Below are 25,277 nucleotides of genomic sequence, written 5' to 3' on the forward strand. Positions count from 1 at the left end.
CTTCTAATGACGGGGAGGGAAGTGGTGAGGTGAAATAAGGCATGAAGAGCTTGACCCAGTGCTACATGTGGCAACAAGAACATGGGATTCATCTCTAGACTACATCCAGTCTCATATTCTGAGGTTCCAGATCCAAGATCTATAATGGAACAGAGGACCAAGAGGAATAAATCTAATAAACAAAAAGAACTGGAGAAGGGTGGATGGGGAGAAAGGATAGTGTGAAATGGTGATTTAGAATGGAAGGTTTGGGCAGGAGTGGGGAGGGATGCAGGGATATGAATAAGCTTCATAAATTTTTTGATCAGATTACTGTATGGCAGTTATCAAAAGTTGAATGTAAAAAAGTCACCGATGGAACGATGGGTATGTTTTGCCAATTCGAGAATTATCCTTCAGCAAAGACAGTCTGTATTAATCACAGTTTAAGCCAATAAGAGAAATTGGCAAGATTCCTACGAAGGATTGCAATTCCTCTATGTGGGGGAAGCATTCAGTTATAAGGTACAAATATGCATGCCCCTTAGTGGAATCATTTTATTGCCCTTGAGCAAGACTTCTAAGCCCTTTTTAAAACATTTGGGGATGGAAGCATGGGTGTGATTTGCTTTCTTGGTTCCAAAAGAAATCAGGATCTCAGTGCACACATTCAGTGGATCGATGGTTGTTATCATGACATGTTATCATGCCTCCTCATAATGCTGGGTGTGCATGTGTCCAAATGAATATCTGCACAGGGACATCCCATCATGGATGAATAAATAAATAAATAAATCATATGACTGGGATGGTCCATTCTGCCACCCCACAATATAGCAGGAATGAAGGCATGAAGTATACATTGGGTTAAATAGGCAAGTACATCATTACTTCTTCTTATTCCCTAAATAGACTTCAGCAAGAACCAAAGAATTTCAATTAGGGAAGAACCAATAATTAATGTTTCTCATGTGTGTGTGTGTGTGCATGCATGCGCACACGCACACACACACACAGTTTAGAAACATTTCATTATCACTTAGCATATTCTGTTTGAGGGGAGAAAACCAGCTGTGGCCTAGAATTTCTATAGCAGGTGAAATCACTGCAAACAATTTGTATTTCAAGTGGTGGTTTTTCCTTCTCTCTTTTTTAGCAAGAAATGTTAATTTAATCACAGCACCGTGTTATGCCAAATATGAACAGATGTCAATTTCTAATGCCTATCAATGTCACAATGACCTTCCTTGCCTTATCCTTTCCTGTGGCTCTCCTACACGGAAGAGAAATCCTTTGTTATTAATACCCATTTCCCCCCCCCCCAAAAAAATGCACAGCTGTCTTCCAATCTCAGAAAACTAATATCCCTTGCTCCCCGCTGCCACTCCTGCCATTTGCAATCACAACTGGATGTACTCTCTCATAATTATCCATTTACAGAACAACTCACACCTATTCGAATAATGTAGTGCAATCCATCCTCAGAATAAAATAGATAGGATTTTCCTCCTGGACCCAAAAGCAGTGTTGGAACTTATTCGGAACAACCGCTTTTGACACGTTACTGCTGTTTGCAAAGGATGGACTAGAAGGCATGATATTTAATCCTTTAATAAAAATAATAGAGAAATTTGAATAGAAATAAGATGCTAGGAGTGCTTAGTATAGATGTGCCTAGATATGTGACTCTCTGCAGAACTATTATTGAAAAGAAGGAATCGGGGGGAAGTGACCTGAGAGATTTATACACTTGGCAGCTGTTATTTTTTTAAAAAAAATCTGCTTTCTTGATTCAAAAGTTTGCATAGACCAATCAGATGAGATTATGATTATTCTCCACGACATGAGATGAGACCCCTCCTACCTCAGCACTCTGAGGGTGAAATGTTCCTCGAAACTTCGTCTTCAGTATGTAGTCAAAAATTGCCAACAAATGAGGGAGGAAGCAGCACCAAACAAAGTGCATGGCAGGATCTGATCAAGTACCCATGGCTGAGGCTTTCCAAAGCATCCTAATGGTGACTAAGAAGTAACTGGCTGACTATTTAGTTCATATGGAGAAATATCACCTGTTGTTTCCCTAACTAAGGATGTGCCATATTGTGCCTGGTGCATTGATCCTCTCTTGTCCAAACCCCAATCTCACAGCAATACTCTGAACTTTGATGCAAGGAGGTATATAGAAATGAGAAGTTTTAAAGAGAAAAAATGAGTCACTCAAAACCTATTGTCGTGTTTTCATTCATTCATTCATTGCATTTATATGCCATTGTTTTCTCTAAGGAGTTCATGATCCATGTATCCATGATTCTCCTCTCCTCATTTAATCCCCACAACAGCCCTGTGAGATAGGTTAGGCTGAGAGGCAATGACTGGCCCAAGCTCACACAGTGAGCTTCATGACTGAGTGGGGATTTGAACCCCAGTCTCCCAGATCCTAGTCCCAGACGCTAGCCACTACACCACACTGGCTCTCTTAAGTTCTCACAACATTCAGCTCTGTTTCCAGGACCTTGAACCTGAGGTGTCCTTAGAGGAGGAAAAAGGGGAGAAGCAAGCACCCTCCAGCAGATCTCCACACTACCAGTGTTCCCAAAGAGCCAATGGATTCGGATATCACAACCCCAGGGCTACAGCTTCCTCCATCTCCCCCAGGACTGTAGAAGCAGAGAAGACGGCAAACTTGTAAGTAGCTTCAGAGACACCATCAAAGTCCCTGACTAGTGGCAAGTGATGCTATTTGGGAGCAGGGCTAATAACATAGAAACACCTGTCCAGATCAGGTCAGGAAGGACTATACATACGTCCCCCCCCAATCCATTTCTCCCCAATATTCAAAATATACATAAGTATATCATACATATATGACTCCAAATTACAAGCTAAATTATCATTTTCCACCAATCAGTATATGGCATTAAACAGACCTAAAAAGGGGGGGGGGAGGTGGAGAGAGAAGATGCTTTTAAACATAATTGAGCCAATAAAATAAAAGGAGTCATTTTTGTAGCATTATTTAAGCATTTATTCTTGGTGTGGTTTAATTATATAAATGGTTTCTGTAGGAAGGAAGATGCTAACAGCATGTATCCTAATGTTGGCAGTTTGCCTAAATTTTTCATAGCTTCAGGGTCAATGAGACAAAGCTAATAAGGAAAGCGGGAAACATATTTCCCCCCAAAAAAGATCCACAATAATACATTTCATAGAAGAAAAACCATGTTTTTAGATCCATCATAATTATTGTTATTTCAAACATTTCAAAGCTGCCTTTCAATACAATTCATACCTCAATAGAAGAATCAGTTTAAAAGTCTCCAATAAAATAAAATAAGCATCACCAAAATCCAGAGGAACAGGAACATAGGAAGCTGCCTTATACAGAGTCAGACTATTGGTCCATGTAGCTTAGCACTGTCAACTCTAACTGGCAGCAGCCTTCCAGGGTTTCAGATGGGATCCTTCCCCAAACTACCTGGAGATGTTGGGGATTGAACCTGGGACTTTCTGCTTCCAATGTAGGTGCTCTTCCATTGAGCTATGGCCCTTCCATAAGCTGCAGCCTTTACAAGCCTGTACAAGTAAAAGCCATGTGACATGGATAGGTTTTTAAAACTTCCTTAAAATCCAGAAGTGAAGGAGCCAGCTTAGAAAGGAACTCCCTAGGGCAGAAGCCACCATTGTGAAGAGCCTATCTAACAGAAAGGTGAGCACACAACTTAAGCAGGTTGCATTAAATAAGTTCAGCATCTTAACATCTGTTCTGGATACTCTCCTGATGTGTTGACTACCTAGAACTGTAAAAGAGAGGTCCTTCTATGTGTTGACCCCTCCCCCCAGGTATAAAACTACCTCTCAAAGAACCTGATGTCTCGTTGACTGAGCTGAGGATGAAAGAGTTAAGCCAGCATAGCCTGGCTGCTCTGGGAACCTTGTGACTCAGCTAGAGATCTACTGGATCCAAATCTACTCATCCAGTTGCATTTTGCTCTAGGACTGGTGCCTAAGGCTTCATATGGCTTGCAGACCCCAATTTGTTGTGAGGAGCAATGTGACGGTTGATGAGTGACAACAGTGCTTCTGGGACTTTTTTATTAGTGATCATCACTGTTTTTTATGTTTAGCCTTTTCTGTTGCTCTTACTTTGGTATTCCTGCTGGGAGAGCATATGCTATCAACTAGTGTTACATTGGTATGATTTCTGTCATAGTGGTGGCCAATTATCTGGGCCATGGCCCCACTCTGTGATAATTGTTATTCTTAAAAAATCAAAGAAGACAAAAGCCAGAAGCCGTCTTATCAACAACAACTGACCCAGACCCTCCAAGTGTCCCTATTTCCCAGGGACATTCCTAGATTTACAGAAGCCGTCCCAGTTTCTGATTTGATCCTGGAATATCCCAAATTTCTGAACAATGTCCCTGTTTCCATTGGAAAAATGTTGAAGGGTATGGTAGGACTTCCCTATTTTCAGCAGAGAAATGTTAGGTGACACCCCCCCCCCCCCCGAGCCAACCTTTAGATGACATCTGAAACCAGCCCCTGTATAGGGAAGTTTTTAATGTTTAATGCTTTATTATGTTTTTATATATGTTGGTAGCCACCCAGAGTAGATGGGGCAACCCAGTTAGATGGGCAGGGTATGAATGAATGAATGAATGAATGAATGAATGAATGAATGTTGGAGGGTATACTGACCTAAGCCACAGCCTCTGCTGAGCCTTCATTGATCATTTAGTATTTATACAGGGGGTGATTGGGCTGCATAATTCAGGGTATATGAAATTTGCCTGTAATACTGAATGGCAGGGCTGTGTCCTGGAGCTAGTATTTGTATTTGGGTCTGATGTATCTGGATACATTTGTGTAATGATTCAGGGTTGTTTGTGTGCATGCGCGTGTGTGTTTTAATTCCTCAAGAGGTTAGTGGGTGGATGATTGCTGAAGCAATCTGCTTTGCCTGCTGGGCTAGCATAACAAGGCACTGTGGCAGTGATTCCAGCCAAATTAGTGGGTGGATCATTTTGTGACAGCTTTGTTATGCCTGCCAAAGAGGCATACAATGGACTCTTATTGTTTTTTTAAAAAAAATATTCTTTGCACTTAACGGTCACATTAAAGAAAGAAAGAAAATAGTCTAGCCAACTTCTCACAAACTCTGCAGCCTCCGCAAGACATCCAAGAACTATTTTAAGTGTTCGACAGCATGCCAGGCTAGTGAGGGGGTGACTCAGCAAGTGTTTCCTAATGATTCTCTGGCAGGTAGAACAAAATACTTCTGCAATCATCCACCCACAGGTCCAGCAGCTTCTTAAGCAATTAAAAAGTGTTTTCCAAGATAAATGAGAAGTGCTTTTGTTTTCTTGCCTCCCCTGAGCAAATCTGGGTTGTGGAAATCAAGTTACACACAAGACCTGGAGAATAGCCCATGTTAATCAGCCTGAACAAGCTGATGAAACTAAACAACAATATTTTATGGAATGTGGGATGAAATGATCAAAGAAAGCATATAATGCCTAGCAATTCAGTGCTGAATCTGCACATTGCACTTCTCTGTAGGCTAGTGGTGCTCTTTAGCATTTAGCTGTAGTCTGTCCATATTGGTGTATCTCAACCCTGAGGAGAGCTTAACACCTCATTGCCTTCAAATATGCTGGCACAGCAACTGCATGGGATCAGAAGATGATAGCGCAGACTCTCCTCGCCTTGTTAAAAAGTGTTATTGCTAACATCCCTGCCAGGAAATAAAATATAGCCCAGTGGCATCAAACACTCTTTCTAAGGATTTTGCCTAAATGAGACGTTGCCCATAATAAGTAAAAATAATCCATAATTATCTGCCGCCACCCCCCAAATGGTTAAAGGAAACCTGCCTCCAATCCTTCTGGAATGCAATGGATAGAAGAGGGCAGTTACTGATCTAGAGGAATGCATTTTCATGATATATACCACCACACTTGGGATGTTCTAGGAATTCATTTGTTCTGTAGTTTTAAGTGAACCAAACAGATTTTTCACTTCAAGGGTAACTCAGGAATTGCAATGCAATTATCTTTCAGTTTTTGCAATTCCTCAAATTTTGTGATAACAATCCTCAGCTCAAAAATGTACCAAAACACAGGTAAAAACTTTTTTTAGTTTAAAATACATTAAAACATATATTTTTTTGGGGGGGGGGAAATACATGCATAATTGCATACTGCAGGGTAATGGACCACCAATTGGGAACCACTCGTGTACACCTCAGATATGTTCCCCATTGCCTTGTTCCTAAACTGAGTAGCACCAAACACTGCAATATTTCCTATTTCAAGTGTTGTCACAACACCCTTCATTCTGGTAGGATTGTGGATGACCAGAACAGCGAGTTTCATGATTGGATTGAATCTGAGAATCCAAAGGTGTTGTCAAAGAACAAAGAAAGTGACAAGCTGAAGAATCACAAGGATCACGAAAGTGAATACTAAAGCTCACAATGGGAAAGGTGAAAACTTGAAGTAATTTCATTAATGGGTATGGAAGTAAGTGGGTAGTAGAGATATTCCAGGGCAGAGAAAACCCACCTCTTAAGGATCACATTCTTCCTATCCAGGAGTGGTCCAATAAACTTTGCCATCTCAGACAAAAAATCGAGATGCTGCCCACATACAGAAACACCTGCCTACTTGAACAAATGTTGCATTGCAGCAATGATGCCACCAATGTGCATGATATGAGCAGAGAAGTGCATGCAGGAGCATGATGTGTGCTGGAATGTGCAGCCTGGCCTGAATGACGCTGATCATGGTCAGAAGATGTCAGGGACAGGGCTCCCCAGAGTGATGATGGGGGGGGGCAGAGAGTCAGAGGAGGAAGGAGTAGTTTTGCTTCCTTCTCAGCCATTTGAAGACAGTCACCTGCAGCCCCCCTTCTCCTCAGTAGGAGAAGAGGAGATAAATTCTCAGGAAGGTGAGAGGGGGCTTGAGAGAGGCCAAGTCATTGATAAGCAGTCTCTACACAACAACACAGGGGAGGGATGGTTTGTCAGAGGAAGAAGAAAGAGGCCAGCCAGAATCTCCCCATACTTGTAGGTTAATGAGGGTCAGGGAAAGGTGTCAGTCAAGGAAGCGGAAGGCGGGGTTCTGGCGTGCATCCTGTTGGCGCCGATATCGGAGCCCAGATGCCTCAACGTCTTGAAAGAGGCAGTAGCCATGGGAGCTGCTCTGAGTGCAATCACTGTGTTTGATAAATCTGCTTGTAAAACTGACGACATCTACTGTACTTGTTGCTGATTAAGCCTAGGAGCCAGCTAGATCGTGACAGAAGCCTCTCTTAATGACTCCGTCTGTGACACGTTGAGAAATGTTGACTAGATGAGCCAGATAGACAGCACTGGCCAGCAAGAAGCACACATCCCCTGGCTCTGAATCGTGGAAACAGCCAGGAGGCTTTGAGGAATTGTTTATGCGGCCTGCTACCCCTGCAACCCCCATACATACACTGCTCAATGCCCCTCTGTGCAGAAAACTAACAATATCCATCACCACCTACAGGCTAAATAGAGCAGATTTCCACACATGGATGGCAGGGGATGTGGAGGGAAGAATAACTCTGGTTCCATGTCAGAATGTGCAATCTGTTCATGTTACCACGTGGAGACTGATTGGCATCTATGCCATCTGATCGTGCGTTTGCTGCTTCCTCTTTGGTCCCTGTGTTGTGCGCTCAGGAGTCATGATACAAATTGTTTGGAAGATTAGCCTTGTTGCTTTGCCTTCCTTATATTTGTAAGTAAGCATCTTCCAGGGGGAAATAAACACATAGATGCTTTAGTTCCATGGCAACATCTTGTTTTCAAAGACCTTCCTTTCTTCTTGCTGTCTATAGATTCCTTTGTTCTTATTCTCCAATGCAACTGTCAACGGCGTTTGGGCATGAAACCTTGGACTTCAAGTCCTCTGACAGCATGCATTGTCCTTGCCATAAGGGGGGAAATATTTCTGAAATTGCTGCACACACACACACACACACACACACACACACAACTGTGACACCTCATGTAAACCTAACACCACCAGCATTAGCTACACAGACTGTACTCTTACATATATTTATGAGCCTATTTGATGTTTGCACAAACGTCACATCATTTTCAAAACTTTCTCTTTCTATACAGCTTCAAAAAGACAGGGACTGTGTGTCAGAGCAAGCATTAAATGATCAAAACTTGTTTATTGCCGCTTACTGTGTGGGGAGTCATCCTCTAGCTGTTTGCCTTGACCACTGGAGACATCAAGGTACTCCGTGTTTTGAAAGCAAAAGTAGCTTGGGAGTTTGGGGAAAGTTTTTTTTCTTTTTCCTTTTCTTCTCTAAAGGAAAAAAAGAGGAAAGCAGATGCAAGTTCTACAAAGTTTGAGGATCTCAGGGACAAACTAAGTTACTGGGATTTAAGATGCCTGGTTCTAAACTGCTGGGTGGTTTGTTGTTGTTTTTGAAATCCATTAGGGTTCATAATGTTAGAAATCGGGTCCTCCCTTAAAGAGGGCACGCGTTGCAGTGAGACCTGGCAACCAAACCCTGTGTTGTGGGTGGGTAAGATTGGATAGCCACAACAACCAATTGGTAGGTCCCTTGATGCAGGGTTCATTCGGGCCAATGGGATGCAGGATAAACGTATCAAGGGACCTATATATTCTCATGCACATGACCCAGAGCACCCTCCTTTGGTGCGTGCATCAGAACAGCTGCCCACCTCTCCCTACTTTTGGGGCTTGTGCACCTGACCTTGCTATGCCATCGTGTGTCGTCTGTCGTTGGGACATGGGCACGGCAGGAATTTTCCCCACTTGGCTAATTGGCTGGTGCCATTTGGGTTTCGCCCGCCACATACCAAATTGTCACAACTTGTAAGGTTGTGGATAGGCTCTGGTTCAGGTGATAGGGATGGGGAACCCTCTCGCCATCCCTATGTGAAGTGCATTCCGTTAAAGGAATCCAGGGACTCAATGGTTTGGTCAACCCTGTGAGGGGGTTGTGCCCATGCCTGAGTCTAGGGGGACATCTGGGTTGCGGACATAGCCTGCTCCCGGCTTTCCGCCATTCCAGGTGTTCACCCTAGGCTGACCTATGCTGGTGCAGGGAGCTAGTCAAACCAGAGCCTATGCTACCACTTATTTGCTGTAATCAAAAAAATTAATAAATAAAGTTGTGGCCTAAATTCTGCCAAAAACCAAACCAAAATATGGGTCTTGTCTGAATTTATTTAAGGGGGAGGTTTAAAGGTCTTAGCACGCAACTGCAGTTCTGAAAGCAACACAACAGATTTTGTATTCCATCACCCATCCCTGGCAGATGAATAACCAGCCTTATTTAACTATATTCAATCAGGCTATTCCACACTCTTCTAAAAACTGCTTAGTTCAGTGCAGAGCTGCTTTTAGAAAGGCATTCTTCCTGTAGTTTAACTAAATTTTTCTTACTTATAGCTTCGAACTACTACTTATTTCCTGGTAGGGGAAGATGCAGCTCATCAGCCTGGTGCTAAACCTCTGCTGCAGATACAGGATATCTTCAGGAGAAGAAAAGGCTAAGGAGTAAACCCTACACAAATCTGGAGCGGAACCAGACAGTTGGATAGCACCTTGCACATCTCCTTCTGGCAAGTCCTGCAGCCAAGCTGCTGCAAAACGTATTGCTCTGCTTTTCTTTGGACCACATCAGCAAGATGGTGTGTGTGTGTGTGTGTGTGTGTGTGTGTGTGTGTGTGTGTGTGTGTGTCATACACAACAGCAGTTTGACTTCAACCCATGAGGTGCACTCCATTCACTCTTGAGACAGAAATATGCCAGCAACCATTTCCTTGTGTTTGTGTCTCATTATGAGATGCATTCAAACTGATTTATTTAACTCTTCAGTTCCCTTTTGCTCTGTTAGTTAATTCCTTCAGCAATGCTCACATCCTATTTGTGAATACGCAGTAACCCATCTAAACGTATTTTATTGGACCTCAGGCAGGAGTAAAGCTGAAATGAGGAGCTGAAGTATTGGTGTAGAGAAAAAGGCCACAACTTGCCTGTCTGTCTGCAGCGGCACAGTGGCAAGGCGTGGAAGATAGGCAAGGAACCTGTTTTGGACACTCAAGTGCTGTTGGAGTTTCTTGGCCCATTGATTTGGTCAAGTCAAAAGGTTTAAGGCCACGATGTCTGCCCGGACACTGAGGTCCAGCTCCGAGGGCCTTCTGGCTGTTCAGTTACAGAGAAGTGAGGTTACAGGGAATCAGGCAGAGGGCCTTCTTGGCAGTGGCACCCACCTGGTGGAATGCCCTCCCACCAGATGTCAAGGAAATAAACAACTATCTGACTTTTAGAAGACATCTGAAGGCAGTCCTGTTTAGGGAAGTTTTCCATGTTTGATCTTTTATTGTGCTTTTTTTTAAAATCCTGGTGTAAGCCGCCCAGTCTAAAAGGTCTCTTAGGAGCCCTTTCCATATGTGAGACAGCAGGAGCTCTGCTCACTCTCCTTCTTGACTCAGGATCCAGCCCAATGCTCCAGTGCCAGTCATAAGGTTACAGCAAGTTGTGACAAAGAATTAATAAAGGTCCTGAAGGATAAATCACAAAGAATGCATATCTAACAGACATTTGCTTTGAGGAAGGCAAAAACTCAATTCTCTCCCCATCTCAAAGTTTTCCATCTTGCTACATCTGGGCCTGGAATTTCTACCTGTGAACACACTGAACAATCTTTTTTTTTGGGGGGGGGGGGAATAGCCAACCATGAACCCCTCAGTTCCAGAATCAGCAGCCTTCCAATCACATTGCTTGTAAAGCAAGGCAATAGCCTGCAAAGTGATAGTATTAAACGTGCCCCATAAGTAGATATTACCCTGTGTTCATTGCCATTTAGTTCACATCACTCATACGGCATTATGCTTATAAATTGCATTGCCTTCGTGAACACCTTCCCATGTACTTTGTTTGTCCTTGCTGTCTTAAAAAAAACATGCCTTAGTTATCAGTCAAAGCCGGAAAGGAAACATCCTACAAGGTCACCCATCTCAAAACAGATGTTTCTGTAATTTATGATAATAAACATGTGCTTGTGCTTTATTCAATTAAGTATTAGGCAATAAATTAGGATAAATATTATCTTGCAGGAAATTCAACAGCCTGGTTTGATCGCAGTCCGATTTATTTCACTGAGAAGGTACAAGGTTCTAAAATGTATTTCTGAATAGTTTGCAAAGTACCCATTAGACACAGACATGGCAGCAACAGAGAGTAATACTCAAAGCTTGCTTTTGTACCAGCTAATAAGTTACGTTTCTGGTTGCTTTTAATTGTACACTGGAGAATGTTTAGGGATGAGACAATTTCCTTTCTTCCATTATTTTATTGCAGTATTAGTTTGCCCTGCCCTCTGTATACTCTGCTGAAATTCCAGTTAAACTAGGATAACTTCTAAATGTAACTCTGGAGTTGCAGGCTGAACAGTTTGCTGCAGCTTTCCTTCAGTTCACTGGCATTGCATTCCATTACTTCTGAGCAGATATGTATAGGTTTGTACTCTGAACGAACTGCAAGTCACAGCTTCACTGTACAATATCTGTAAATAGAGCATAGCATTGAGGAACTCCAAATGTTTATGTAAAATAATAGGACCAAAAAAAAAAATCAGAATTCCAACATCCATAAGGAATTCTGATAAGGAGAATTTTGGAAGAAAATAACTCACCCAGCAAATTTAAAGAGCACTTTTAAGAATGCAAGCAGAGAAATGGCGAAACTTACCGGAAAAATAAGAAATGAAGATAACTTCTCTCACTGGCTCATATAAATAGCTGAGCCTGGTAAGTACCTAAGGTTCCCAACCCCTATAGTCATAATTTGCCAGTTGCCTTCTGATTTTATTTGATTTTAATCCAATTTTCAGCTGTATTTCAGTCAATTGCTGAATTTTATGTTTTAATGTATTTATATTTTGATGTTAGCCGCCCTGAGCCCGGTTATGGCTGGGGAGGGCATGATATAAATAAAAAAATGTTTGTTGTTGTTGTTGTTGTTCTTGTTGTTGTTGTTGTTGAATATTATGTGGGAGGCAGACCAAAACTAGACACTACAATGCCAAGGTCTACCTTTGGGTTGCCTCCAAAGTTCACCGAAATCAGAGTAGATCCATTAAAATTAATGAACATAAATTAGTCCTGCCCATTAATTTCAATAGGTGACATAACATAACATACTATTTCACCAGAGTTTCAGGGTGTTACAACTTCATATTAAAGAAATGCAGTCAAGACCTTGAGTGATATAAGAGCCTTTGTTTTATCCTACCATATGTATGGTATATATAATGCAAATGCATTCATACATTTTGGGGTTTTGTCAACATTAGGCAAGGTGATTGAGAGGGTGATGTCAGCAAGTTGCAGATATGCCCCAAAGAACCAGGTTATCTAGACCCATTTCAATCTGGCTTCAGGCCCAGTTTTGGCACTGAAATAACCTTGCAGGTTGCCCTGATTGATGACTTCTGTCAGGAGAGAGACAGAGGGAGTGTCATCCTGTTGGTTTTCCTCAGTCTCTCAGCGGCTTTTGACACCATTGGCCACAGTGTCCTTCTGGAACAACTCAGAGTAATATTACAGTGGCTACACTCCTACCTGCAAGGGATATCACCAGACGTACAGTGGTACCTTGGGTTACAAACACTTCAGGTTACAAACTCCGCTAACCCAGAAACAGTACCTCAGGTTAAGAACTTTGCTTAAGGATGAGAACAGAAATCGTGCTCCGTCGGCACGGTGGCAGCAGGAAGTCCCATTAGCTAAAGTGGTGCTTCCGGTTAAGAACAGTTTCAGGTTAAGAACAGACCTCTGGGACAAATTAAGTTCTTAACCTGAGGTACCACTGTAGTACTGGAAGAGTGTTGCAGTGCCCTTTGGCTTCTGAGTTGTAGAGTCCCACAAGGGTCCATTCTGTCTCCTATGCTATTCATGGTGTATAACTTTGGGGAGTTGCCATACAGGGCTTTGGGAAACTGCCATCGATATGCTGATGACTCAAACTCTATCACTGGTTTTTTTTTTTTTTAGAACCAGGAAGGCTGAGAAGATGGAATGTCCTCCCTGGCGTCTGCCTTCCCCATTATTGAGTTTTAGGAGAAATTTAAAGACATTCCTGTTTAAATTATATTGTTTTGACATATTGATGTTTGACATCCCTGGCTCATTTGGGAGGCAGGATGGGATACACATTTAATAAATAAAATAGATAAACTGTTGTTGTTTTTTACTGCAATCCAAACATTGCTTCTGTTCCTAAAATAAAACAAAACACCCCTTCATGTAAGTTTATTTTGAAATAAAGTTTAAAATAAAGGCAATAAAAAGAGGAAGAGGGAATAGGATGTATAATATGAACAGGGTTTTTTTTTTTTTAAAAAAAAAAAACTTTATAGGTAAATATAATATATAATGTTACCAGAGCCTTAAATTATTGTTGTATATCATCTCAATAGATGACAAGAGATATATCCAACCCAGCATCAATAAGCTCATAAGAATGATATTCATAGACCTGTCAAGTCTCATTCATTTTTCAGTTCATACTTCTCATTTCTGCTGACAATTTCAAGCAATTTGGGGAAAGTTCATGTATAAGCAAAATGGTTTGCTATCATTTTCAAGCTCTCCTATGAAAACGGGGAACTTCCTAAGGTGATCACAACTTTTCCTGTTCCAAGGACATTTTTACGCCTCACGCAATTTATTTCTCGTCTCAAAATGATTTGTTGGGCTTTTCCACCCCACCCCTCGATTTTCTATCAACATGTCTGCACAGAAGCCGAAAATCTCTCTGCAAGAGGCAAAAGTCTCAGGAAGGATATAAATCCTTATGGTTAAATGGCAGAAGGGTGACAAAGAAAGTGCTGGTAGCCAATGTATTATAAAACAATACAAAAAACACAAAGCAAGGGTGTGGAGTGTTTGCTTTCAAGACACTAATCAAAATCATCTTCCTGATTCCTGTAGGATATTATCTTGCCCTTTTATTTAAAAAATGTTAAATAAGTAATATAGCACTATAGCTCTGAAGTGGTCAAAGTTACAGGAGCAGTCATTGAGAGAGGTTTAAAGCTGGGAATTACTCAAGAATTCTGTCCAACAACAATATTGAAACAATATTCTCCCCAGCTTTTTAATTCTTTTGTATACTGTGGATAGTTTGAAAAAAAAAAATTGTGCTCATAATGGACAGATGAATTTTGAAAACTAAGGTGTCTCATTAACTAGTAGAGTTCTATTTTGAATATAACAATTGTCTAGCATTTGCTTGGCTTATTTGTTTGTTTCAGTTCATTCATGAGCATACTACACCCCAGAAATCTATATGCAATGCATGATTTTATCAGATGTGTGGTTTCACAGTTTATGTGTGTGAACATCTACTTCATTGGATGCCACCTTATATGTTTCCTTCATTTAAACATTTTATATTTTGGTGATTTCTTAAAGCTCAGCATAGTAAAACAGATGGAAATACACACACAGAGAGGGGGGTATATCTCCAACTTTGGAATGAGAGACAGCAGAGACTGTGGTGTCTTTATGATATATGGTTTCTTTACACATATCTACAATCTGAGCCTGTGATGGAGGGGCTCATAGTTCTTGTTTCTCCCAGAGCCACAGCCTCGGATTCAAACAGAAATCAAACATTGCTCTCTGACTCTTTCTCCAGCTTGCTGCTTTTCTTCCAGCTCACGTCACTGCAACTTTCAACTTTCAGCTTTGACTTTGTCTGTATAACTATCCATCAGTTGAGGGAAGGGGCTCCCACCCATTTGCTATCTCACTCCGAGCCCTTTTTCTTTGTTTCCCTTAATGACCCGGCACCCAGGTAATCTCCTCATCAGGAAGCTAGCCTGACATATTTTAACACGTGCTGGATCCAGGGTATCATACAGTCTACTTTCCCCTTTGCCAAATTCACAACACTATATTAAATAGCCCCTTATAGTCATTTTCTTTTCCACCATAGTTCTGCCATAAATCACCCACTCCAGCAGAGCTCCTATATGAAGGTGAGGTGCTCCTTCTCCACATGTGAGGGAGTGCAGAACCTCTCCTTGATGGTAATTGATGTGCAGAGCATCTTTTCCCCATCGAGTATCATGGGTCCCTACAATCTTCAACAAGGAATGATGTTCTGTGCATCATGTGCGGCCAGTGACAATCCACTAGCTGTCTAGTGGCAAGTGATCTGCAATTTTCTGCCAGGGATCACAGAGCTTGTAGCTAATTCTTATAATTCCTGATGAGAAAATATATTATGTGCACCAGTTATTGCCCAGTTGAGTTGAGGGACCTCTCTGCCACCAACTCCTGCTGTTTTTCTTTTCTTTTTTCGGTTTGGGTAAACTGTCAAGTAGAACAGAGAGTGCCTTCTTTTCAAGTCGGCCTTTTGAGAGCAGAATTGTGCCCAGCTCAACTGGGACGGCTGCACATTAACTAGGGGTGAATAGTTGAACACCTCTTCCCTTTGAAAAATCCTCTCATCTCTGCCTTTTTAAAAATAGTGTTTGGTGCCAGACATCCCTGTTTAGCCCCCCCCCCTTTGTTAATTTTATTACATTCTATATTACAGTGCATGCTAAATGTTTTTACCCATTTTGAGTCCAAAGGATCATGCAGGCTACAAATCTACACAGATAAATTGGAAAACAAGCCATCTGTTTAAACTCTTGGCCTCGGAATTAGAAGACTGAAAAGAAAATGTTCCGAACAACCTTTATGTGTGAGCCAATTATAGCTTAGAACATTAGGGGGGGCAGCCATACCTAGTAGCTTCTATAGTATGTCCTTGTGAGGAAATGTGTTCTTATTATTGTTTAGCTATATTCTTTCTTTGCTGAATGAAACATGAACTGGGGTGGGGCAGGGAATCCAAGTAAGAGCTCTTCTCAGTATTGGGAGAATAAATCTCTTTTGGTAACAAGTGGAAGATGAATATTACAGATACTATCCACTTTCTACCCCATGATAGGGATGGGGAAATCTGTCACTTTCTCCATTTCTCCTTTGTCTGATCTTAAAGGCAGTTCTCCACATTCCACCTCAATTAGCAATTTTATTTATTTGTTTATTACAAATAAGTTCTCATGAAAACTCATCACCCTCAGGATTCCGCCACTATAAATTGCCAGAGTGAGAGACCTAGTGTGGCAGTACGATAGCTTTCCTTCATTGCAGTCCAAATCTCAACCAGAGGTAGTGCTGCAGCATTGCAAAATAAAATAAAAAGAGGGAATCTGTAATTGCAGACACAAAGACCCAAGGTAGACTGGGGGATTGCATCTGGAGATTGAATCCCCTATCCACCATGCTAGGGTTCTGAACTGGCTTGGTGAAACCTGGAAAGACGATTTGTGGGTGAGCTGTGGTGAAACCTGCTCTCGGGGACAGAAGTGCAGCTATGGTCATGTGAACCTTGGCCTTGAGTTCAAAAAAGAGAGAGCGAGAGCTTACAAAATGCAGGAGTGGCCCTTAACTATGTGGGATGGAGAAGAAATTCTATTCTATTTGCATTTAAAGGTGAGGCTACCTAATTGTCAAAAAGTACATGAACACAGCCATCCTTTGAAATTTGTACCAATGGTAGCATATAGAAATGCACACATTCGTGATAACATACCACAGTTGCAAAAATGTCTATATTAGACAAAAATGCACACACAAAAACGTATATTAGGGAAAGTTCACATTAAAATGCATTAAGAAATCAGAATGACTTTTTACCTTTAAAAAAATGCACACTGATGTGGACTGGATCCTCAAGGCAACTTGGTTTACTGGGAGCAACAGATGATTTGCTGCGAGTAGTTACTAACTACACATGTCCGCATGCCCAGTGAACATTATGATTCCAAACACTAACTTAATCTAGTTTAGGTTGCTTCTTTCTCCTTTTAAAAAACTACTTTCCTTCCCTCCAACTGTATTTGCTTTAACCTCTTTTGACAACCTGAATTGTCTTCCTCAGATTGTTGAATGACCTCTACTGCTACAGATGGACTTGACTGGCAGGTTGTGGAATGTGAGCACCCTGCACAAATTTCCTACTTGAGGCTCAGCATAAATCATCCGCAGCAAGTCCTAGAATCTAGATTAAGTCACATTGTGCATGCCCTATGGAAGAAATAGGAAGCATATGATGGCTGCATGCGCGGACAGTATTGCTTTAGTATCACCCTATACAGTACATCGAAGCATGGTGTTATCCCTTGGGATTCTTAAAACTGCATTCTGGGTGATATTGTGAGGAACCAGGTTACAGTGGTACCTCTACTTACGAATAACTCTACTTACAAATGTTTCTACTTACGAACGGAGCTCCGTCCACCATCTTGGATGGAGTTTAGATAGGATTTTTTCTACTTACAAATTTTTAGATAGGGTTGCTTCGACTTACGATTTTTTTCTCCCAATGCATTCCTATGGGATTCGACTTTCAATTATTTTCGACTTACAAATGTGCGTTCGGAACGCATTAAATTCGTAAGTAGAGGTACCACTGTACATTCAGAAATAAGACTATTACCTTTTTCTCTTCAAAAAGTCCATTTCAGTTCAGTGAGATCCTCAGGTTGATGTTGCCACAGCCTCCCTTTGCTAATCTGTAGCTAACACATATAGAGTTCCGAAGAAGTGAAGTAAGATTGTTGCTGGGGAAGAAGAAGAGAAGAAGAAGAAGAGTTTGGATTAGATATCCCGCTTTATCACCACCCGAAGGAGTCTCAAAGCGGCTAACAATCTCCTTTCTCTTCCTCCCCCACAACAGACACCCTGTGAGGTGAGTGAGGCTGAGAGACTTCAGAGAAGTGTGACTACCCCAAGGTCACCCAGCAGCTGCATGTGGAGGAGCGGAGATGCGAACCCGGTTCCCCAGATTACAAGTCTTAACTACTATACCACACTGGCTCTAAGCTAATAAGAGTCCAGGACAGGAAGTGCATGCAATTCATGACTCACGACTTTCCCTACCCATGGCGGGCTATCTACAGTGGTACCCAGGGTTAAGAACTTAATTCGTTCTGGAGGTCCATTCTTAACCTGAAGCTGTTCTTAACCTGAGGTACCACTTTAGCTAATGGGGCCTCCCCCTGCCGTCACGCGATTTCTGTTCTTATCCTGAAGCAAAGTTCTTAACCCGAGGTACTATTTCTGGGTTAGCGGAGTCTGTAACCTGAAGCATCTGTAACCCGACGTTCTGTGTAACCATGGATAGATTGTTAGATGTAGACAGGGGACACCACGGGGACCTGCTCATCCATGAAACTCAGCAGGTGATGCTGAATCAATCCATATTTATTTGCCTTAGTTCTTTCTTTTTCTTTTTTCTTTTTGGCACTATAACATCACAGTGCTTTAGCAATGATAATATGAAAGGAGGAGGAACCATGTATGTTGGAGAGTGGAGGAAAACGGATGGAAACTATGGTTCCTTCCAAACTGGCAGTTCCACCAGTAGACAGCCTCTGTATAACCATGGATCCATATAGTCTCCTTCACCCTCCTGCCTGCCCAGGTCAAAGATCTGCACCAAGAAATCTGAAGCAGCACAGTGAAAATTAGTAGTGTGATTACCTAGTGCAAAAGAGTGTCAGCTTGACATTCTGGATTTGCCCCAGGAGTACAAGTTCATCTTTAGCTGTTGACAGAAGGAGCAGCCATTCTGTTCTCTGCTTTGCTGCTGATGGCGCTTAGCTTGTGATTTATTTTATAATGGGGTTTTCAAGATACCCGGCATTCTGGAAATCAGCTATTATTTCCAGCTGGCGACATTGTGCCTTGATGGTCCCACTAACTGCCCTTCATAAAAGACAAAAATCGCTTGCATCATTTCACTGATGGAATTAGATCTGATTTGTTTGTCAAATACATGGAAGACCTTCAGCATTTGGCATCTAACAGTAACCGATTAGCATTTGAGAATGGCTGAGAAAACAAAACAACTTCAGTAATTAGACATCCTAGTAAAAAAAGCTTTCTTGGCGGAAATCCAGTGCCCATATATTAATGTAAATAGCCATTACAGCAACTTTCTTTATTGCTTTTCTCAGGAGATCCAACATTACAAAAAGCAAAGATGCACCAACTGTTCTCAACTGGGTTTGATCTATTACAGCCAGGGAACTAATTCGCAAAATCTGTTATTCCAGCATGAGCTCTAATATGTGTTTAACTTCTAAACTGTAACCACCTTTTATTTCCCCGTGATTTTTGTCAGCTAGTGACTGATAAAGAAGATTAATAGGTTATATCTGCAGAGTGCTTCACATTGCAAAGAGCATTACTATATCAGCACAGATAATGACATTTTCCCAGAAACTAGGTTAACATCAGTGATGCATTGGGGATGAATTTTTAGTACTTTAAAATCCAGAGATAGCCTATAATTATTAAATATGTCGAAATGTGCATTGCAAATCACCGTGCTTTAGGGATGGGCAAGTCAGTCTGTTTCCAGAGTCACTTTCAGAAGTTTTCACCAGTAAGTCTGCTCAGTCTCATCTCCCATATTAATCTACATGAGAATTTGCATTTAAATAATATTCTAAACCTATTTTCTCTCAACATTTAGAAACATATTTTCTCTGAAAACATGCATTTTAAAGCATATTTTGATGATGATGATTTTTTAAAAAAGCCAATAACAGTGCTGGAAGATTCAGGAAGTGTGGGATTTGCAAGATGACAAAGTTCCAACTGCATGTTAATTTAGAAGGTGCAAAGTAGAATTCATACTGGCCAGTTCATTCTGGAATTCACAAAGACTGAATTCTTCAAATATTCCTAACATGGTTCAACGGATATTTGCAGTTAATAAAACAAATAGCCACAGTTCCAGGCAGATATATAAAGCTTTCTCTTAATCAGATGGCTGGGCCCTTGAGCCCAGTGACTTTTCTTTTCTAAGCTTTCTTAGAGGAGACTTTCCTCCCCATTCATAAAAACCTTCCATTTTCACAAGCTCTGATCACATTTTTTTAATGGAAGGGTGGCAAGCATTCCTGTATTTAATTAAAGGAAAGAGAAAGGGATAGCAACACACTCTCTATTAAATATAACAGGTAGTTTGAGTCTATATCTATTTGGACTTTCAATATAGACATCATTACAGACATAATGATAAAGGTCTACCAGGCTTGTGTGTTGAGCTGGCTGCTTTATGGAAGTCAGTCATGAGCAACCTGCAACCATCGGGGCGATGCCTCAACGCCTTCTCTATGTGCTACATCAGGAAGCTTTTGGGTATCACACGGCAGGACAGGGTCTCAAACAAGCCTTCACTGACTTCACTCCTGAAGGTACACTCCTCTGTGGTCAGATGCAAACCACCTGCAATACAGGAATCTCAACTAAAGCATCCCAAACAGGTGGCCATCCAACCTCTGTTTCAAAACCTCCAATGGAGGAGAGTCCACAACCTCCAGCAGGAGTCCATTCCACTGTTGAACAGCTCTTGCTGTAAGAAAGTTCTTCCTGAAGTTTAGTCAAATCTCCTTTCTTGCAACTTGAAGCCGTTGGTTTGGGTCCTAGCCTCTGGAGCAGAAAGAAACCAGATTACTTCATCCCCCATGTGGCAACCCTTAAATATTTGAAGATGGCTATCATAGCTTATCTCAGTCTCCTCTTTTCCAGGCTAACCATACCTAACTCCTTCAATCAATCCTCATCAGGCTTGCTTTCCAGACCCTTGGTCATCTTGGTTTTCTTCCACTATACACATTCCAGCTTGTCGATATCTTAACTTGTGGTGCCCAGAACTGGACACAGGTGTGGTCTGACCAAGGCAGAATAGAGTGGTGCAATGACTTCCCTTGATCTGGACACTATACTCCTGTTGATGCAGCCTAGAAAAGCATTTGCTCCCCCCCCCCCCCGGTTACATCACACTGTTTACTCATGCTAAGCTTGTGGTCTACTAAGACTCCTAGATCCTTTTCACATGTACTACTGGCAAGCCAGGTGTCCCCTATCTTATATTTGTGCAGCTGGTTCTTCCTGCTGAAATGTAGAACCTGACATTTGTCCTTGTTGAAATTCATTTTGTTAGTTTTGGCCCAGTTCACCAATCTGTTAAGGTCATCTTGAATCCTGATTCTGTCTCAATAAGCAACTGGTTTAAAATGGAAAAACACCTTCCCCAGTTGTTCAAGGTCGAAGGCTTGCAGTCAAAGAGAAACAAAGTATTCAAGCTACTTCTGGGTACATTTGTGGTTCTAACTTGCCTGGGCAAAGGTCTTTCTAGTTAATAAGAAAATGACCTTTACCTAAAGGTTTTGGGCTTACTGAGAGGATGTCAGTGTGAAATTTACCTTTCAAGAAAAGGCACTAAGCATTGCATCCCAGTACTGCCCTACAGTTTACAGAAGGTTTTTTTCCTAGAATACAGCAGAAACTCTACCCAGACTTACATTTAAGATGGCCAATTAACTGCAATGAATGTGCCAATACTGTAAGGGATGTAGTGTGTTTCTAAAGTGACATTAAGGCTTGTGCCTGCAGAGCAATGTGAGATGCACCTCCCACTGCCATGGCACATTGCTGGATCATCAATGTCAGCTTGATAATTGAACAAACGGTACTGATGAGTGAAGAAGACTTACTCCAGAGGAAAAAGCCATTTTCTTAATTGAGGAACACAGGCTTTTGCTCTGCTGTTGCAGTACACAAGAAATTTGTGGATGTGGTATTTCTGGAAACACACACACAAAAAGCATGAAAACATGTATAATGTAGGACACTGCAAAGACACAACAATGAAGCCTGATACAGAATAATAACAGCAAGCATCTCAAGTGAAAATAATCATAGCTGGCTGTTTCACAAACCAATTTAACTGAAGTGCAGTATTTGAATTTCCAGATTGAATTAATAATGTTAATAAAAAACCACAATATCAACTGCAGATATTATGCAGCACTTGTTCCTAAACATTTTCTCTATGACCTTGACGCCAGTCCTGTACCAGGACAGTATATGAGCCTAACCCTAGCTGTGCAAGCAGTTCCTGTGTTGCTGGGACCATTTTTCAGTGATCCAACCATGTGGTTATGGGCTAATCATGGATAATCTGACCATGAATTTGGCAGTATGAAAAGTGAGAATTACGACTATGAATGAGTTGCTACCCAAACCAGAGACTCATGTTCTTTGCCACAGCTCATCAGTAATCTGTGACTGCAGTGGGACAAAGAATCTAAGCCCAAGAAATCCTGATTGAATGGGTTGTGGATCAAGTTTTTAGCTGAGTCATTCCTTGGATTTCATTAAAGATTTCTCTTTTATCATAATTTAGCTTTGAAGAAATGTTGACAAAGTAAATTTACAAGTAGTCTAACTGGGTCACAGAACTTGGGAATTAGGCCAGAACAGGCCTGCACAACTTGTAACCAATCAAGTAAAACGCAGGCAAACCAGAAACTCAAGGAAACATTTTGTATTAATTCAGTGACAGTTTTGTAGTGTTGCAATTCCAACCCTGGATGTATTTATTTAATTTCTATACCGCCATCCAACCGAGGATCACAGGGTGGTTTACAATATAAAAACACAAAAACACATAACAAACAAACAAAGCAATTGCCCCCCTCCTATTTAAAATAGATTGTTTAATTAGCCAAAGGTCTGGGAGAAGAGGAATTCTTTCACCTGGTGCCTAAAAACATGTAAAGAAGGCACCAGGCAAGCTTCAGTGAGATCTGCTGGAATGAGTAAGTTAGGATGTGGCATCTTTCTAGCTCAGCCAGCAGGTTCCCAGCTTAGCCCAGTTCACCCAGAGATACACTGGTGTAACTCCCTCAACCTGACTGAGATGCGGCTAAACTGACTGAGTTAACACAGAGGTATAGCTGCCAAGTTTTCCCTTTTCTCACGAGGAATTTCCCTTAAAAAAGGGATAACTTGGCAGCTATGCACAGAGGGAACTTACCTCAGCATAAACCCTGCAAATGTGTGTTCTGAGGGAGTGCTGGAGGTAGGACCAGGCCAGGGGGGGGGGGGGTTACAGTGGATCCTAACTTCATTCAGCTTGGTCATGTTAAGAATGAGCAAAAAAGGGTGGTGTCAATCAAGCTTATTTGTAAAGGCTTGCTTCCCCTAAAGGTAAAGGAACCCCTGACTCTTACAGATGATTCTGGGGTTGTGGCGCTCATCTTGCTTTACTGGCCGAGGGAGCCGGCATACAGTTTCTGGGTCATGTGGCCAGCATGACTAAGCTGCTTCTGGCGAACCAGAGCAGCACATGGAAATGCCGTTTACCTTCCCGCTGGAGCGGTACCTATTTATCTACAGTACTTGCACTTTGATTTGTTTTTGAACTGCTAGGTTGGCAGGAGCAGGGACTGAGCAATGGGAGCTCACCCCATTGCTGGGATTCAAACCGCCATCCTTCTGATTGGCAAGCCCTAGGCTCTGTGGTTTAACCCACAGTGCCACCCGCATCCCATTAAAAAACCAGAGTGCATGGAAACGCCTTTTACCTTCCTGCCACTGCGGGTGGCGCTGTGGTCTAAACCACTGAGCCTCTTGGGCTTGATGATCAGAAGGGGTGAGCTCCCATTGTTCTGTCCCAGCTCCTGCTTAGTTAGCAGTTGCTTCCCCTATGCTAGATTTAATCAGTCTCAGCCCACAGGTAGCCAGCTCCTGAACAGAGTTTAGATCTGGCATACCTTATTCTACCTCCATTTACATTATGCTAGCTTCCCATACTTAGGATTGTTCACTTAGGGGCTTTTAAAAAATACAACACTACTGGTTATCAGAATGACATAATAAGTCTTGGCTTACTGTCACCCACTGTGCTATTTTTCCCCCTTCTACAGCTTACCTTGGGAGAAATATACATAATATTTGAAAGTGGGTAAGACATAGATTGAGAGAAGACAATTAACATTACAGTCTTTGGGAAGTTACTGTGCCATGTTCAGTGGACAAACTCACAGTGGGGTTAGGCATCTGGTGAAGATGGGAACACAGGCAGGGCAGATGGGAAGAGGATCATTACTGAAGTTTCTGGCATAAAGAGTTCATTTTCAAAACTATATTTCCCTTGAATGGTTGGAAATGACCAGCTGGGAAGGGACAGATGGGGTGAATGGGAGTACATCTGCCAAACACTTAGGAAACAATAAAAGTGGCTCTTTTATAGAGGCTGTATCAAAGTTTTCAAAAAGAACCATTGGCTGGGCTATGGGGATTTTGCAGGAATCTGACAGCAAAAAGTTGGGGGGAATCATTTATCTCACCATTGTGGGAAAGCGACCAGGACAATGAAGCTGCAAGTTGCATTATCATCATCATCATCATCATCATCATCATCCAAGTTTCTCACCTATAGAGCTTATGTCAGCAGTACATTGTCACTAGGTGCTGCATTTTAATTACACAGATGCCGTACAATTTTTGCAATAAAGAAGTAGCAGGAGAAAAAGTGGTCTTAAAGCTACAATCCTATCTGCAATAGCTACAGGAAACAAGGGTGTGAACTTAAGCACCTGTACTTAGAAATGCACTCTACCATCAAAGGGGTTTACTTATTGGCAAGATGTAACACAGAACAGGCAAAGTGCCCTTGAATTCAGTGGGAGATCTCCGGTAGCTACGTGCTTAGCAGTGCAACACACGTCTACTCAGGTGCAAGTCCCACTGGATCCAATGGGGCTTTGTCCCAGATAAGTGGATAAAAGATTAAACCTCTGACTAGACCCTATACTAGTTGACCAAAGAGTAAGTCCCAATTGAACCCAATTGAGTTTAGCTTCAAAAGGCATACATAGGATTGCAGTGGAAGAATACTGCACAGTCAAACCTTGGTTGTCAATTGTAATCTGTTCCAGAAGACCGTTTGACTTCCGAAACGTTTAGCAACCGAGGCGTTGCTTCCAATAGGTTGCAAGAGCTTCTTGCACTCAAGTGGAAGCCACGTCAGATGTTTGGGTTCTGAAAAACGTTTGAAAACCGGAGCATTTACTTCTGGGCTTTTGGCATTTGGGAGGTGGAACATACGATAATGGAGGTGTTCGGGAATCAAGGTTTGACTGTAAATGTTTTCAGAGGGTGGCATAAAAACTGAAGAAATGGCTTTGTAAGCACATATTTTCTTGTTCATTATAAAAACACAGGCGCAAACCTTCTTGGCTACACAAGCTACAACATTCAGCTGCTTTATGAGCTTGTAACTGTGCACTAGATTGTGGCACATATGTTTAGTGGATCTATAGCAGGCATGGGTAACCTCTGACTTTCAAAAGGA

The 25,277-nt window shown here is 41.7% G+C and overlaps 1 long non-coding RNA gene across 1 annotated transcript in view; it reads right to left on the minus strand.

The window, feature by feature from the left end:
• LOC118090428 (uncharacterized) overlaps nucleotides 1–20,828 on the minus strand; it is a 33,950-nt gene extending 13,122 nt beyond the window's left edge. Inside the window, exons 1-2 of the long non-coding RNA XR_004693249.2 lie at nucleotides 20,162–20,828; nucleotides 17,559–17,682 (exon numbers count right to left, since the gene is read on the minus strand). This is a non-coding gene — a long non-coding RNA (uncharacterized LOC118090428). The remainder of the gene's footprint in view (nucleotides 1–17,558; nucleotides 17,683–20,161) is intronic.
• Nucleotides 20,829–25,277: the final 4,449 nt, after the last annotated feature.

Source organism: Zootoca vivipara, chromosome 8, assembly GCF_963506605.1.
Source record: "Zootoca vivipara chromosome 8, rZooViv1.1, whole genome shotgun sequence".
Classification (NCBI taxonomy): domain Eukaryota; kingdom Metazoa; phylum Chordata; class Lepidosauria; order Squamata; family Lacertidae; genus Zootoca; species Zootoca vivipara.